The sequence below is a fragment of the Mustela nivalis genome (genome assembly GCF_964662115.1).
Source record: "Mustela nivalis genome assembly, contig: HAP1_SCAFFOLD_505, whole genome shotgun sequence".
NCBI classification, from domain to species: Eukaryota; Metazoa; Chordata; class Mammalia; order Carnivora; family Mustelidae; genus Mustela; species Mustela nivalis.
Window position 1 is genome coordinate 405,190 of NW_028136151.1, and position 13,619 is coordinate 418,808.

A 13,619-nucleotide genomic window follows, 5' to 3' on the forward strand; every position below is an offset into this window, starting at 1 on the left:
CTCCTCATCTCTCTCTCTCTGTCTGTCTCTCTGCCCATTTCTGATCTCTCTCTCTCTGTCAAATAAATAAATAAAATCTTAAAAAAAAGTTTACCATAACGATAATTGTAAGCAAGATATTGCAGTACCACAGAAAGACTAGATTAAAGCAACAGAATATATATTATCAATTATATTTTATATTTAATAGAAAAGCAAAAGCAATACAAGAGAGCAAAATAATCTTTTAAACAAATGGTTCTGGAGTATTGGTGAAGCTAAATGTAAAAATATAAAATAAAATAAAATAATAAAATAAAATAAATCCAGGTAGATATCATACACTCTTCACAAAAATTAACTCAGATTGGATTATAAACCTAAACATGAAACATGTAGAAGGTAATATAGAAGAAAATTTAAATGACCTTGGTTTTCGCAATAACTTTAGCTACAAAAGCACAAGCACTGAATTTAAAAATGTCTACTCTGTGAAACACAATGCCAAAAGAATGAAAAGGCAAAGCACAGACTATGAGAAAAAATTTGCAAAATACACATCTGGCAAAGGACTGTTAATCAAAAAGACACAAAGACCCCTTAAAACTCAACAATGGTGGAAAAACCTCATTAAAAATGAGCCAAAGACCTTAGCAGATACCTCACCAAAGAAAATATTACAGATGGCAAATAAGCATATAAAAAGATGCTTCACATCATATGTCATCAGGAAAATGCAAATTAAAACAAAAAAGAGACACCAGTACATACCCAGAATCCAGAGCACTGACAACAGAACACTAAATGTTGGTGAGGATGTGGAGCAACAGGAATGTTCTTCTATGTGTATTGAGAATAAAGAATGGAAAACAACTTGGCAGTTTCTTACAAAACTAAACATATTCTTGCCAGATGATTCAGCAGTAGCAGCTCTTGGTATTTATCCAAAGAAGATGAAATCTATACCCACAAAGATGTCTATAGTAGTTTTATTCATAACTGACAAAAGCTTGGAAGCAACCAAGATATCCTTCCATAGGTGAAAGGTCCAATAAAGTGTAGTACATGCAAACAATGGAATATTATTTAATGCTAGAGAAATGAATTACCAAGCTATGAAAAGATATGGATATAAATATTTAATAAATATTTGATTTTAGGCTTCTACCAGTCTATCAATGGTATTAGTATATTTTAACAGTGAATGCTCAGCATTCATGAATTTACCTAATAAAACATTTTGGGTTCAATATTTTAAATACTTCAACCTCTATGATTATATTCCTAATAATTTTGAATTGGGGTAAATAAACCTTAATTTTTTGTAACTTGTTTCTTATTGCAAAAGAGCTCAATGAAATTTTAGAAAATAAAAATTTACAAAAAAAGTTTAGTTTACTATTGCCAAATAATTTAAAACTTTATCTTATATTCAAATACATATATTTTTCTAAATTGATTTATATGCTACTAAAACCAAAAACTTTTAGTTATACTAGATTTCATATCCTGCAATCAATGCCAGAAATCCATCTGGCAATGATTTGTCTTAAATAGAGTTAAGATGGGTGTTATTACAATGCAAGATGGAAACAAAGATAGTATAACAATTGGTGATATATAACTTTTCCGTTTTGATCAAGTTACTAATCTACAAAAGGCTTTTATCAGTGACAGACTTGGGAATTTAACAAAACTTTTAAACTAGCATGTGCGACTCATTCCTAGAAAACAACACAATCAATAACACTTTATTTAGATTAAATCATGACTATTTCTCCATTTGAATAAAAAAGGTAGCAACCCCAATAAGTTTATTGAACATGAAAAGTTGAAATGCTATAATGCTCCTAAGGAATTAAATGATCCAGTCAAGAATTACAAAAAAAGGATATAAATTACCAAAGTGTTTGTATAATTGTAATGTACAACTGCCCATTATCGTTCCATAGTGTAGGCTTGTACAAGAACTCTATAAAAGAACTCCACTTCTAAACTGTGGAAAATATGTTCCCTTTCCCCCTATATACAACTATTAAGCCATTCATTTAGCTTTTAAAATATCCACTTAATACAGGCTTTTTACACATTTGAACAGGCAGCAGGGCTCTATTCTTATCGCTTACATCTGAAGGATAGACTTCTAGCGTAAGAGGTAAAGCCCATAAAGGAGCCCAATAATAACAACAAAATACAGTTTAGTGAGCCCTTACAATCTGCCAGCTACCTTTCTGAGAATACTTCAATTAATAAAACATATAAAATACCTGACCACAAAGAGCTCACAATCTTTTGAAATATAATAGTGAAATAAACCAATAATAGAGGGGCACCTGGGTGGCTCAGTCCATTGAGTGACTGCCTTTGGCTTGGGTCATGATCTCAGGGTCCTGGGATGTAACTCCCCAGCAGGCTTTCTAGGCAGTGGGGTGTTTTCTTCTTCCTCTGCGCACCCTCCCAATACTCTCTCTCTCTGTCTCAAATAAGAAAATAAACCAGTAAAAGAATAATGATTGATGGTTGATGGTGATAAGTGATACAAAGAAATACAAGAAAGGTAAAAGCCATTGGAGAATGCTGGGATGAAAGTTAATTTTATTTTGTGTTGGGTGGTTATATCTCATTTATGAGATGTTATTTGCACAAAGACCCAGGAAGTGAACGAGAGTGTTATACAAATATTAAAGGAAAAGATTGCTCTAGGCAGAGCAAGTAAGTATATAGACTTTGTGTGAACAGCTTGTCTGTTACTTTTGAGGAAAAGCAAGGAGGCCAATGAGGAGTTCATAGTGGTGGAGAGAGGAAGAACGTATTGATGTATGACCTTCTAGTACATTGAAACGCCTTCAGTTTTTATTTAATATGAAAGGGGAAGATACCAAAAGACCCTCAACAGCAGAATAAAATCATCTGACTTGATTTTTAGGTTAAATTGCTGTACCAAAATAAATTTGCAGGGAGAAAGGTGTGCAGTATGTGTGGAAGTGGGGTTATCAATCAAGTCAATAATTCAGGAACATATGATGGTGTTTTTAGCATGCTGGGTGGTAATAGAAGTGGTGAGGTATGGTTTTCATTGTGTATATATTGTATATTCTGGTGAACAGGATGGGGTATGTGCAGGACAGACATCAACATTTATTTTACCTGCACAAACAGAAGGGTGGAGTCTTCATTCCCTGATATGGAGAGAACTCTGAGTTCAAATGTTCTTTCTCATTAAATGGCATAGTGATGATGAGGATTTAGTCAGACAGTGAAAGAGAGCAGTAAGCATAGTGTTAAGCGGTAAGACATTATAATACATTGGAACATCAAAAAACGTTGTGTTGGATCATCTGTTTATGTGAGTAAATAAATAAATAAAGCTTCCTGGGGTTCTGATAGAGGTAAAGAAGACTGCTATATGATCCAAAGGGGCACGTGCACCAAATGTTTATAGCAGTAATATCCACAATAGCCAAACTATGGAAAGAACCTAGATGTCCATCAACAAATGAATGAGATTATATATATATATATATATATATATATATATATATATATATATACAATGGAATACTATTCAGCCATTAAAAGAAATGAAATCTTGCCATTTGCGTTGACATGGATGGAACTGGAGGGTATTATGCTTAGCAAAATAAGTCAACCAGAGAAAGACACTATCATATGATCTCCCTGATATGAGGAAATGGAGGTGCAATGTGGGGGGGTTTGGGGAACAGGAAAAGAGTAAATGAAACAAGATGGGATCGGGAGGGAGACAAACCATAAGAGACTCTTAATCTCACAAAACAAACTGAGAGTTGCCAGGGGGGGGGGGAGGTTAGGGAGAGGGTGGTGGGGTTCTGAACATTGGGGAGGGTATGTGCTGTGGTGAGTGCTGTGAAGTGTGTAAACCTGGTGATTCACAGACCTGTACCCCTGGGGCTAATAATACATTATATGTTAATTAAAAAGAAGAAGAAGAAGAAGAAGAAGAAGACTACTATAAATCACGTGCTATGGTTTTCAGCATAGAGTGTGTAATCAGGCATATTTTATTAAAGTAACCAAGTAAAATGATGGTCGAAAATTGGAATAACAGAAAACATAAAAATCAGAGATTTTAAAAAGAGATATGGGACAGTGTAGAGAATATAGTCAATGATATTATAATAGTGTTATATGGTGACAGATGGTGGCTATATTTGTAGTGATCATAGAATAATGTATGGAGATATTGAAAACCTGAAACCAATGTAACACTGACTATCAACTACACTCAAATAAAAAAATAGTAAAAATAAAACATTTTAATTTAAAAAGATAAAAAGAGGGACAAGAATTTGAAAAGTGAATTTCAAAAAGAGTAAAGATGAGGCTAAGACATACTCTGAACCTTGAGGAAAACACCATTTTGAAAATTCTTCCCATTTTGAGAAAACTCAAATGAATCAATACCATAAAAGAACCCATTTTAACTGAGAGATGTAATGAATGCTCAAGAAATAATTTTATGACAGGATAATTCTTCCCTATGAAACAGCATACAGAAACCCGGGGAAACACCTGGAAGCCAAATAAACTATACTGAAAATAAGAATTAGGAAAAAGATAAATGATGAAAGATAAGAAAATTAGACCTGCGACAGAGACCTAGTGAAGAGAATTTTTAGCTTGTGGTTTAATGTTTTTGAGGATAATCTAGAGTTCATAACTGTCTTGAGGCAGGCTGGTTGTAGGCAGTTTAGGCAGACCCCTAAGACAGGCCTACTTTGGGCAGGTGGTGTTGGAGGAGACCATTGGGCTGGACAAAGACAAATCCAACCATTTGACTAAAGTGTCTGTGAAGATGTTGAAGTCAGATGCAACAGAGAAAGACCTGTCAAACCTAATCTCAGAAATGGAGATGATGAAGATGATTGGACAGCACAAGGACACCATCAACCTGCTGGGTCCTGCACACAGGATGGTCCTTCGTACACTATCATGGAATATGCTTCCAAAGACAACATACAGGAGTACCTGCAGGCCCAGAGGCCTTCTGACCTGGAGTACTGTTACAATATCAGCCACAATGCAGCAGAGCAACTCTCCTCCAAGGACCTGGTATCCTGTGCCTACCAGGTAGCCTGAGGCATGGAGTACCTTGCCTCCAAGAAGTGCATACACCAAGACCTGGCCACCAGGGAAGTGCTGGTGACAAAGGACAACATGATGAAGATCTCAGACTTCAGCCTTGCCAGAGATATCACCACATCAGTTACTATAAAATGAGAACCAACAGTGGACTGCCTGTGAAGTGGATGGTCCCTAAGGCCATGTTTGACCAGATCTACATCCACCAGAGTGACTTCTGGTCTTTTGGGGGTGATCCTGTGCAAAATTTTCACTCTGGAAGCCTCCCATATCCTGGAGTGCCTTTGGAGGTGGTTTTCAAGCTGCTGAAGGAGCCATTTGATGGATAAGCCAATAAGTGCACCAGAGAGTTAGACACAATAATGAGGGGTGGCTGGCATGTGGTACCTTCAAGCTGCTGGTAGAAGACCTGGATCATACTGTGGCCTTGACCACCAACCAGGAGTAACCGGACCTGTCCTTGGCCCTGGAACAATACTGTCTATGCTTTCCCAACACCCAAAGCTCCACCTGCTCCTCAGAGAAGAATTCCACCTTCTCTCATGTGCCGTTGCCCAAGGAGGCCTATCTGCCCTGACACCCAGCCCAGCTTGCCAATGGTGGACTCAAATGACCAGTATCCCTATTACTCCTGTCCAGATTCCATCATAAGCTGTAACCCTTACCCCCCACCCTCCCTGCAAGACTCACTGCCTTCTCCTTTGTCCCTTTCCTACTTGCAGGAGCCAGCTGCCTACCTGAGGCCTTCACCCCTTGAAGTTCACCTCTCTTCCCCTTCCTCTTCCTCCTCCTTACAACCTGCTCATGAAAGAAAGGAACAGAGAGGCAGGTACTTGCTCGTGGCTACTTCCTTCCCTCCCATATGTTGGACCAAGACCCCTCCCTGTCATCTGGTTCTGCCTGGATGTCGAGGGAGTTGGAGATGAGGCATGCCAGTGAAAGCTGTCGGAGCTTTCCTGTTTTGGTTTTGTCTGCTTAGCATAACATGTAAGACTGAGTTCTGGTGGCAGGGACCTAGTCCTTGGGGCTATAGCACTAGCGAGGGGAGGTCAACTGCTCTGGGCCTTGGCTAAGAGCAAGCCCTGCTCCAGAGATATGGTGCCAAGGGCTTATCAATTTTGATACTAATTTGCTTTGCTGACCAAATACCTGGTATCAAAAGATGGGAAGGCAAAGACTGGAAGCAGTGTTGTGACCATGGGGTCCAGCCCCAAACTATGAAGAAAACACAAAGTGTATAAATCTGAGTAAGTATATATTTACACACCTTTTTAAATAGGTTGTTATCAAAGATTTAATCAATGGGCAATATGCTCCTCGTGGCTGGGAAGCATCAGTTGACATATATTAAAAACAAAGAAAAGAGGTGTCTGGGTGGCTTCCTCCATAAAGTGTCCCTTCTTTTCAGGTCATGATCCCAGGGTCCTGGGATGGAGCCCCACATCAGGCTCTCTGCTCAGTGGGAAACCTGCTTCTCCTTTTCCCTCTGCCCTGCTTATAGTTCCTCTTTCTGTCTCTCTGTCTGTCAAATAAGTAAAATATTTAAAAAAAAAAACAAGAAAGAAACAAAATGTTTTTAAAAGGTCTTTTTTTTTTTTTTTAATTTTCTAGGGGTGCCTGGATGACTTAGTTGTTTAAGCAGATGTTTGCCTTTGGCTGAGGTCATGATTCCAGTGTACAGGGATCCAGCCCTGCATGGGACTACTTGCACCACAAGGAGCTTGCTTCTTCCTCTCCCTTTGCACATGATTCCCCCTGTTTGTGTGCTTCTTCTTCTCTCTCTCTCTCTCTCTCTCTTGCTGTCAATAAATAAAATAAAATATTTTACTAAATAAATAAAAAAATAAATAAATTTCTAAACCTACTTTCAGTTTAAGTCCCTTAACAAAAATTGCTACTGCTTCATTTAAAAAAAAAAAAAAGATAATTTAGAAAGATGCTTCCAGAGTTAAAAAGCTGTTTTGGTTCTTTGTCAGGATTCAATATAGAAGTGCTTTAAAAAGTAAAAGAAAAAATATGCTATATTAACTCTAATCACATTATAACTTTGGTGGTTATATCAAGATAATGAAAAGTGATTTTAAAGCAAATTTCATTATCAGACATAAAGATCAAGTCAAAATTACAGAAGAGTAAAAGGATGAATTCATCAGGGAGTATAATAATTCTTGACTTTTAATACGTAACAACAGATTTATGGATATATAGGGAAAAACGAAGAACAAAAATCATAACTTCTACCTTGGACAACAAATGGAAAATAATTTCAACACCCTTATTTTAAGATTACATAGACAAATGGTCATCATATTGGTAAGATATGTAAGACTTGAACAAAATGATCAACTAACTAGATATGCTTGATATTACATTACAGTAACGGAACTAACTGAGGTCAGTCTTTGGTGAATCACAGAAACAGGTGGAGTTGTCAAACAAAGGAATCTTTGTTTACAACATACAAGGAGTTCACAGGGAATAAGTTCCAAAGCCTTGACTGTTTGAACAGGAGAGAGATTTTTATTTAGTATTTAAAATGAATACTCAGAAGGGAGAGTTTTATTATCCCATGTATGGTTGGTCATAAGGTTGTGGATGCATGCACATCCACATATGTATTTGTGCAATATGTATTGCATGTTCACCTGAATGAAGCTTGTATTCCACCGAGGGCAGAAACGTCAACGTTAGAATAAAGCAGAGGTAACTGTTGGACAAGGGAAAGGAACTCTGCAGGCTTCAAGAGCAGATATAAACTAGATGGGGTCTTGGGCTCATTTTCTGGGACAAGGAATGAAAGGCCTTGATTGCTTTTGAAATAGCACTAGGAGTTTTACCACTGATTTGTTGTCTCAATAGCTTAGGCTATTTCCTGGTCTGGTGGTGACTGTTAGTTTTCCCATTGCCTTGTTCCCTCAAAATCCTTAGGAGTGAGGTTTTTGCATTTCTTTGTAAGAACCTCCCAGGAATTTTTGGAAGAAGTGTGCTGGGGCAAGTACACAGGTGGGGTATAGATCATTGAAAATAGCTGGGGACAAAAAATGACTTTTCTTATGTCAGGAAAACTATATCTCTTCTTTAATTTTCTAGGAACCTCTAACTCTTTCTGCTGATGTTACCAGCAGGCATCTGAGATATTACTGATTGTTCTCTTGAACCTAAGGAAAAGGAAATGTAGAAAGCAAAAGAAAAAACTTTAAAATCTATCCTGCAACTCATCAATTCACTGCAGCCACCTCTCTGTCTTTCCCTTTCTCTTTTTCTCTCTTTCTCTTTCTCTCTCACTTTCTCTCTCACATACGCACAACACACGCAAATCGACTTGAAGCAATTTTTAATTTTCCCTATTCCATTTTAATATACTTGAGGCATGATCATTTTCTTAGTAAATACAAGGTAAAAAAATCTAGGATTCCATCATTCTGTGTGATTAAAGTATTGAGGAATTTACTTCCAATAGCACTTATAAAAACACATTTTATTTAAGGAATATTATATAATCAGGTGCCTGCATTTTTCTTATTCTCTAACTAGTGTTATTTGGCAATTAATATTTTGTCAATCAATATTCCCCTCTATCTGAATGTGTGGGCAGTGAGAGATGAGTTAGAGGCAAGGATGGTGAACACTCCCAACAACTGCAGACTACATATATCTTAAGCCATGATTTTCTTTGCAAAGGTCAACATTGATAATGTTCTAGTCATACCTCCGTGTACCAGGAAAGAAGTAGCATATTTCTTGAAAGACACAGCTATCAAAGCTCCATTGAGAAAAGAAGCTGTTCTGTGAGATTCTCAGATCACTGAGGGATACGACTATATCTGTCTTCATTGCATCCCTGTAGGCTGCCACAATACTGACGTCCAGGAGGTGTTTCATAATGTTGATGGAGTGAATTAATTCACCTTCCTGTGGAATTTTTGTGATATGCCTACTTCATTCTAGTTGCTTCTGTTAACCTTTGTTTTGGCCCTAATTCCTAATTATCTCTTTATTTATTAGCTTCTGGACATGTTTCTCTACCTCTGTGCTCTGCCTTTTTCTGGTCTTCTGTTCTTCATTCTTGATTCCTGGTATTTCCATACCCACATTTCATCGTCATGCATCAGTGCTTTGACATTTTTTCGTTCTCCAAAATGCAGAATCTAAAGACTTCATCTCAGTGAAGTTGGCCCTCCATTCCTATTTCTGCTTCTCTCCAGAAGGAAGCCGGCAGTGCACATGGCTGTGTGCCTGTCTGACCCTGCCCCTGAGTGTGTGTGCACTTACATCTGCTCCCCATAACTTTCACTGTATATGTCATTCTTCTTCTAGCCATGCGACCCTGCCTTCGTGTCATTATGCCCCCAGGTCATGAGTCCCCTCAACAGTAACTGTGTCTGGTATATCATGTTTGTTTGGTTTTTTTTTTTTTTTGTCAATATCTGCATAGTACTGGTGCACAGGTATTAATTTCTGTGGAATTGAATGAGATGTAGGAAATTGATAATGTGACAAAACAATGTCTGTAATACATTTTCTTTATTATTCTTTTAAAGAGTCTCAGGTCATCAGTCAGTGAAGGAATTCGGGCAGTACATGAACGAATGTGTAAACAAGAGGACATAAGGAAGAAAAAGGTACCCTCCAGTAGATTTCTTATGCTGCATGCCAGTTGAAGCCCTCTCCTCTTGTCTCCGCGAACTTGTCAGCACTATTCAGCTTTTTTTCTTTTTTTTTTTAAATTTAGCTTTTTTTCAAAGCTCTCACGCATGTGCATTTTATGCATTATGTCACGTTATCTACCTGAAATAAGAAGACAAAATTTCAGAGGTACCCACACGATCTCAAGATCACCCACTTTTTCCAGAACAAGAAACAGTGATAACTGTTGTCGGTGCAGCGCTTGACAGTTAACGACTGTATAAATTGTCAGCGGCCCTGTAAAGAAAATAGGCCTATATTAGAGACTAGGGGAGAAGTGGGCTTTCCAAAGCAAACTCAGGATTCTGCCGTAGGTTTGCTGTTATTTTCTGATCCTGTGTTCTTTATGTTCTGGTGTTCACTTTAATTTTTTCAATTCCCAGTAGTTAGCATGCGGTGTTGGCTTAGTTTCAGGTGTGTGAGACAGGCAACGGCTCTGTACATCTGAGGGCTCACCCCGGGAGTGTGCCCCTTAGTGCTATCTCCAGTTCCAAGTGTCCCCGATATCATTCATGATCATAACGATGTAGGGGCACAGCGGGCATTGGGAGTCTGGGCTTCTGACTCTCGCCTGCTGCTCTGTACAATGTTTTCTATGTGTATTATTAGCATATTTGTTAAAATCTCAGTGGGGAGAAGCCTGTTTGAGGGACCTTCTGTTTAATTCGCCTCTGGATCTCCTCACAGCTTTTGTCCAAAGAATGCTTGTCGTGCGCTTCCAGACAAAACAGTAAGCTTTGTGAGAGCAGGGTGTATTTCTTGCTTTATTTTCTCGTGCCCACCCCCACCCCCCATCGGAATGAATATCGAGCTCCCAGGGGTGGATTCATTATTACTATTATTTATTGAATGGATGACTTTGAATTTTTTTGTTCTTTAAGGATGAGAGTTTTCATAATGTCCCTCAACCTCTTTGATAATATTTGTAGTGTAAAAGGTCTTTAATGATTTGGTGCTTGGGCATATAGGTATATGCACATGTAAACTGAGAGGGCCAGTACAATCGGAAGCCAAAGTTAAAACATGAATAAAGGGCCATAAGAAAACAAATGGAGGGGCGCCTGGTGGCTCAGTTGGTTAAACGTCCGACTCTTGATTTTGGCTCAGGTCATGATCTCAGGATCATGAGATTGAGCCCCGCATTGAGCTCTGTGCTCAGCAGGATGTCTGCTCGAGATTCTCTCTCTCCCTCTGCCCCTCCCCTGCACGCGCACATGTAGTCTCTCTCTCTCTCTCAAATAAACAAATCTTTTTTAAAAAAATAGGAAAGAAATGCCCATAGAAAGATTCAGGATGGGGAAAAAAAGAAATAAGAGTATAGAATATGAGAAAGCAAAGTCTAGGGTTTTTTTTTTTTTCCTCTATAAACTTGCAATAGAATATGGAAGTATGCTTACTCTAGAACTAAGATTTGCATTCTTGAGAATTCTGTGTTTTATAGAAATATTCAAAATATAGCATGCCCTATATATTTGAAGTTAACTTTTGGTCTTATATTTTCCTGCATTTAGCATGGGAAATAAAGATGATTAAGAGTAAAGATGGTGACGTTTTTTGTTTGCTTAATTTTTATTTTTATAGATGTGTGTGTTGAGGCTTATACAAGTTATTTGATCAGTTGAAAAGATTGAAAAAATCTTAAATTCACAAAGTTCGAAAGAAACCTCTGCACTAGAAGCAAGCAGGTAAGCATTTTTTTTTAACTAAGTAGCACATAAATTAATACTTCACATCCAATCTAATTAGGCGGGGACGGCTTAGTTAGAATTCATTTCTGAACAAGAAGAAAATCCAGGTTTGTGGCTAGAATGTAGCTCCAGGAGAGTGGAGAGCATGAAATGGTGAAATCTATAACACGTTCCTATAAACGCTTTGGTTATAGACCACAGTTCCAACACGTCATTATGCTTGCAGTGTAAAAGTATATTTGGAATCACCTTCCCTGAGGACTAGCAAAGTCCTGTTGATCTTTAAGGCATACCTACCATTCATCTTGGTTTTTCTCCATCTCATTTTTTTTCCTAGACATGCCCAGAGTATTACCATTGATGTATTTTGCACCAGCATTATATTATTATGAAACAGTATAGGACATATCCAGTTGAAATTTACAAACAGGAAAGAAAAAACTTATGAAATAGGAAAAAGATGATGGCTCTCTTTGTTATACTGTGATTGTCTTGTTCCCTTCCTGGTGTGAATTTTCAATCAGCCAGGGTAGATGAGTGACTCAGAAAATGAGTACTTAGGTCCTGTCAGCACTGTGAGACGCACAGTGGTGCAGTGGGAGCAGCCGGGGCTGGTCCTACACATACCAGCTGGGCTGCCTGCGTCAAGGTCGCCTGGTTCCCTGAGTGCTCTGTTGTGTGACGCTAACAGTCCCTCCCCTTGCAGGCGGAGTTAGGTTTCTAAATTTTAGGAATTAAGGTTTTAGATTTGGAAGGAACTTGAGAGACCATATGCTCCACATGTCTCATGATGGAGATTAAGAACGGACACATCCCAAAGGAAGCGATTCTCTGGTCCTAGGTCTCTGTCCCCTTTCACATCAAGGCATTCAACTAAGTGGTCAGCCTCCACTGTGCTTGTGTCTCTAGCCCGTTGCACTCGTGCTTCTGCCCCGTTCGTCCACACTTAGTAGACAGTCTGCAAGCGGCCCTTCTGCAGCCCGAGTGTCTCCAGCGGCTCTGCTTCACTGCGGCCCTTGGCAGCGCCTGCAGCCCCTCCAGCCATGTCCACGTTCGGCCCCTGGGGAGCTGGACCTCCAGTGTTCTTCCCGTCTTTGCTGTTGCTGCTGTGCTCCTCGGATAGAAACACCTCAGTGAGATCTGTGTCTACAATCCTGTCCCTTTGCAACACTGTCCTTGATAAACAGACATTGTGCGCTTTCTTGCTCAGAATTAATTACCTTGGAGGACTTTTTTCTCCAGAAGAGCAGCTCTGAGCTCTAGAGTCAGGAAAGCCAGAGCAGCGTCAGCGCACAGTAAATCCATCATGCTCTGCCAGGCCCAGAAATGCCGAGAAAAGGATAAATAGGAAATGCGCATGGGATCAGTCAGTAGAGGTTGGGATTAGGCTTCTGCATTGGTCGTGCCAAGCGCTTGCCTTCCCTCCACACCAGTTCTGATGCTCTGGGACGGGGCACACCATGGCAGGTCTCCAGAGATTTTGGGTTTCCTTACAGTGTGTTTCCTCACTACCTGACTGCCCATCCTCAGATGTGGGATGCCTCATAGAGCCCAGCAGGGGCTTTGGGGCCTTTGTTGTGTTTTTTTTTTTTTTTCTTTCACTGTTCGACTTCCTTTTGAATGGGGTTGACGCTTTCTAATGTGGGGGGCAAGAGGGAAGTGTATCCAGTCCACTTGATGGCAGATGCACTGTGAGTGATTTCTCACCAGCTCCCGGAGCACCGAGCTTGCTCTTTCTGCCGTTGGGTAAATTTAAACTTGGAGTCCGCTGCTCTGAGCGATTTCCCAGGTTGCTGCTAGGCGGTCAGTTTTAGCTGATTGAGGAGACAGCAGTAGTTGGTACTGGGGAGGTACTTGGGAGGGAGATTGAGGCAGGCAGAGAAGAAGAGGGGGCTTCGGGTATGAACGGTAGGACAGGGCAAGAGAGAGGAGGGGGTTAGAGAATGGGAGAAGAAGGGAGAAGAAGGGCACGAATGGGAGAGCCCGAGGAACGTGGAGGAATCATGCAGTTGTACCCACACTGACCTAAAATAGCTCCATCCCCTTGCCTGGGCCCTGTGGCCCAGGCCAGGCTGCGTCGGTGGTTTCTATGACCTCCCCGCTCCTCACCCCTTGCACTGGGGCCTGCTGCACAGACAGTTTGTC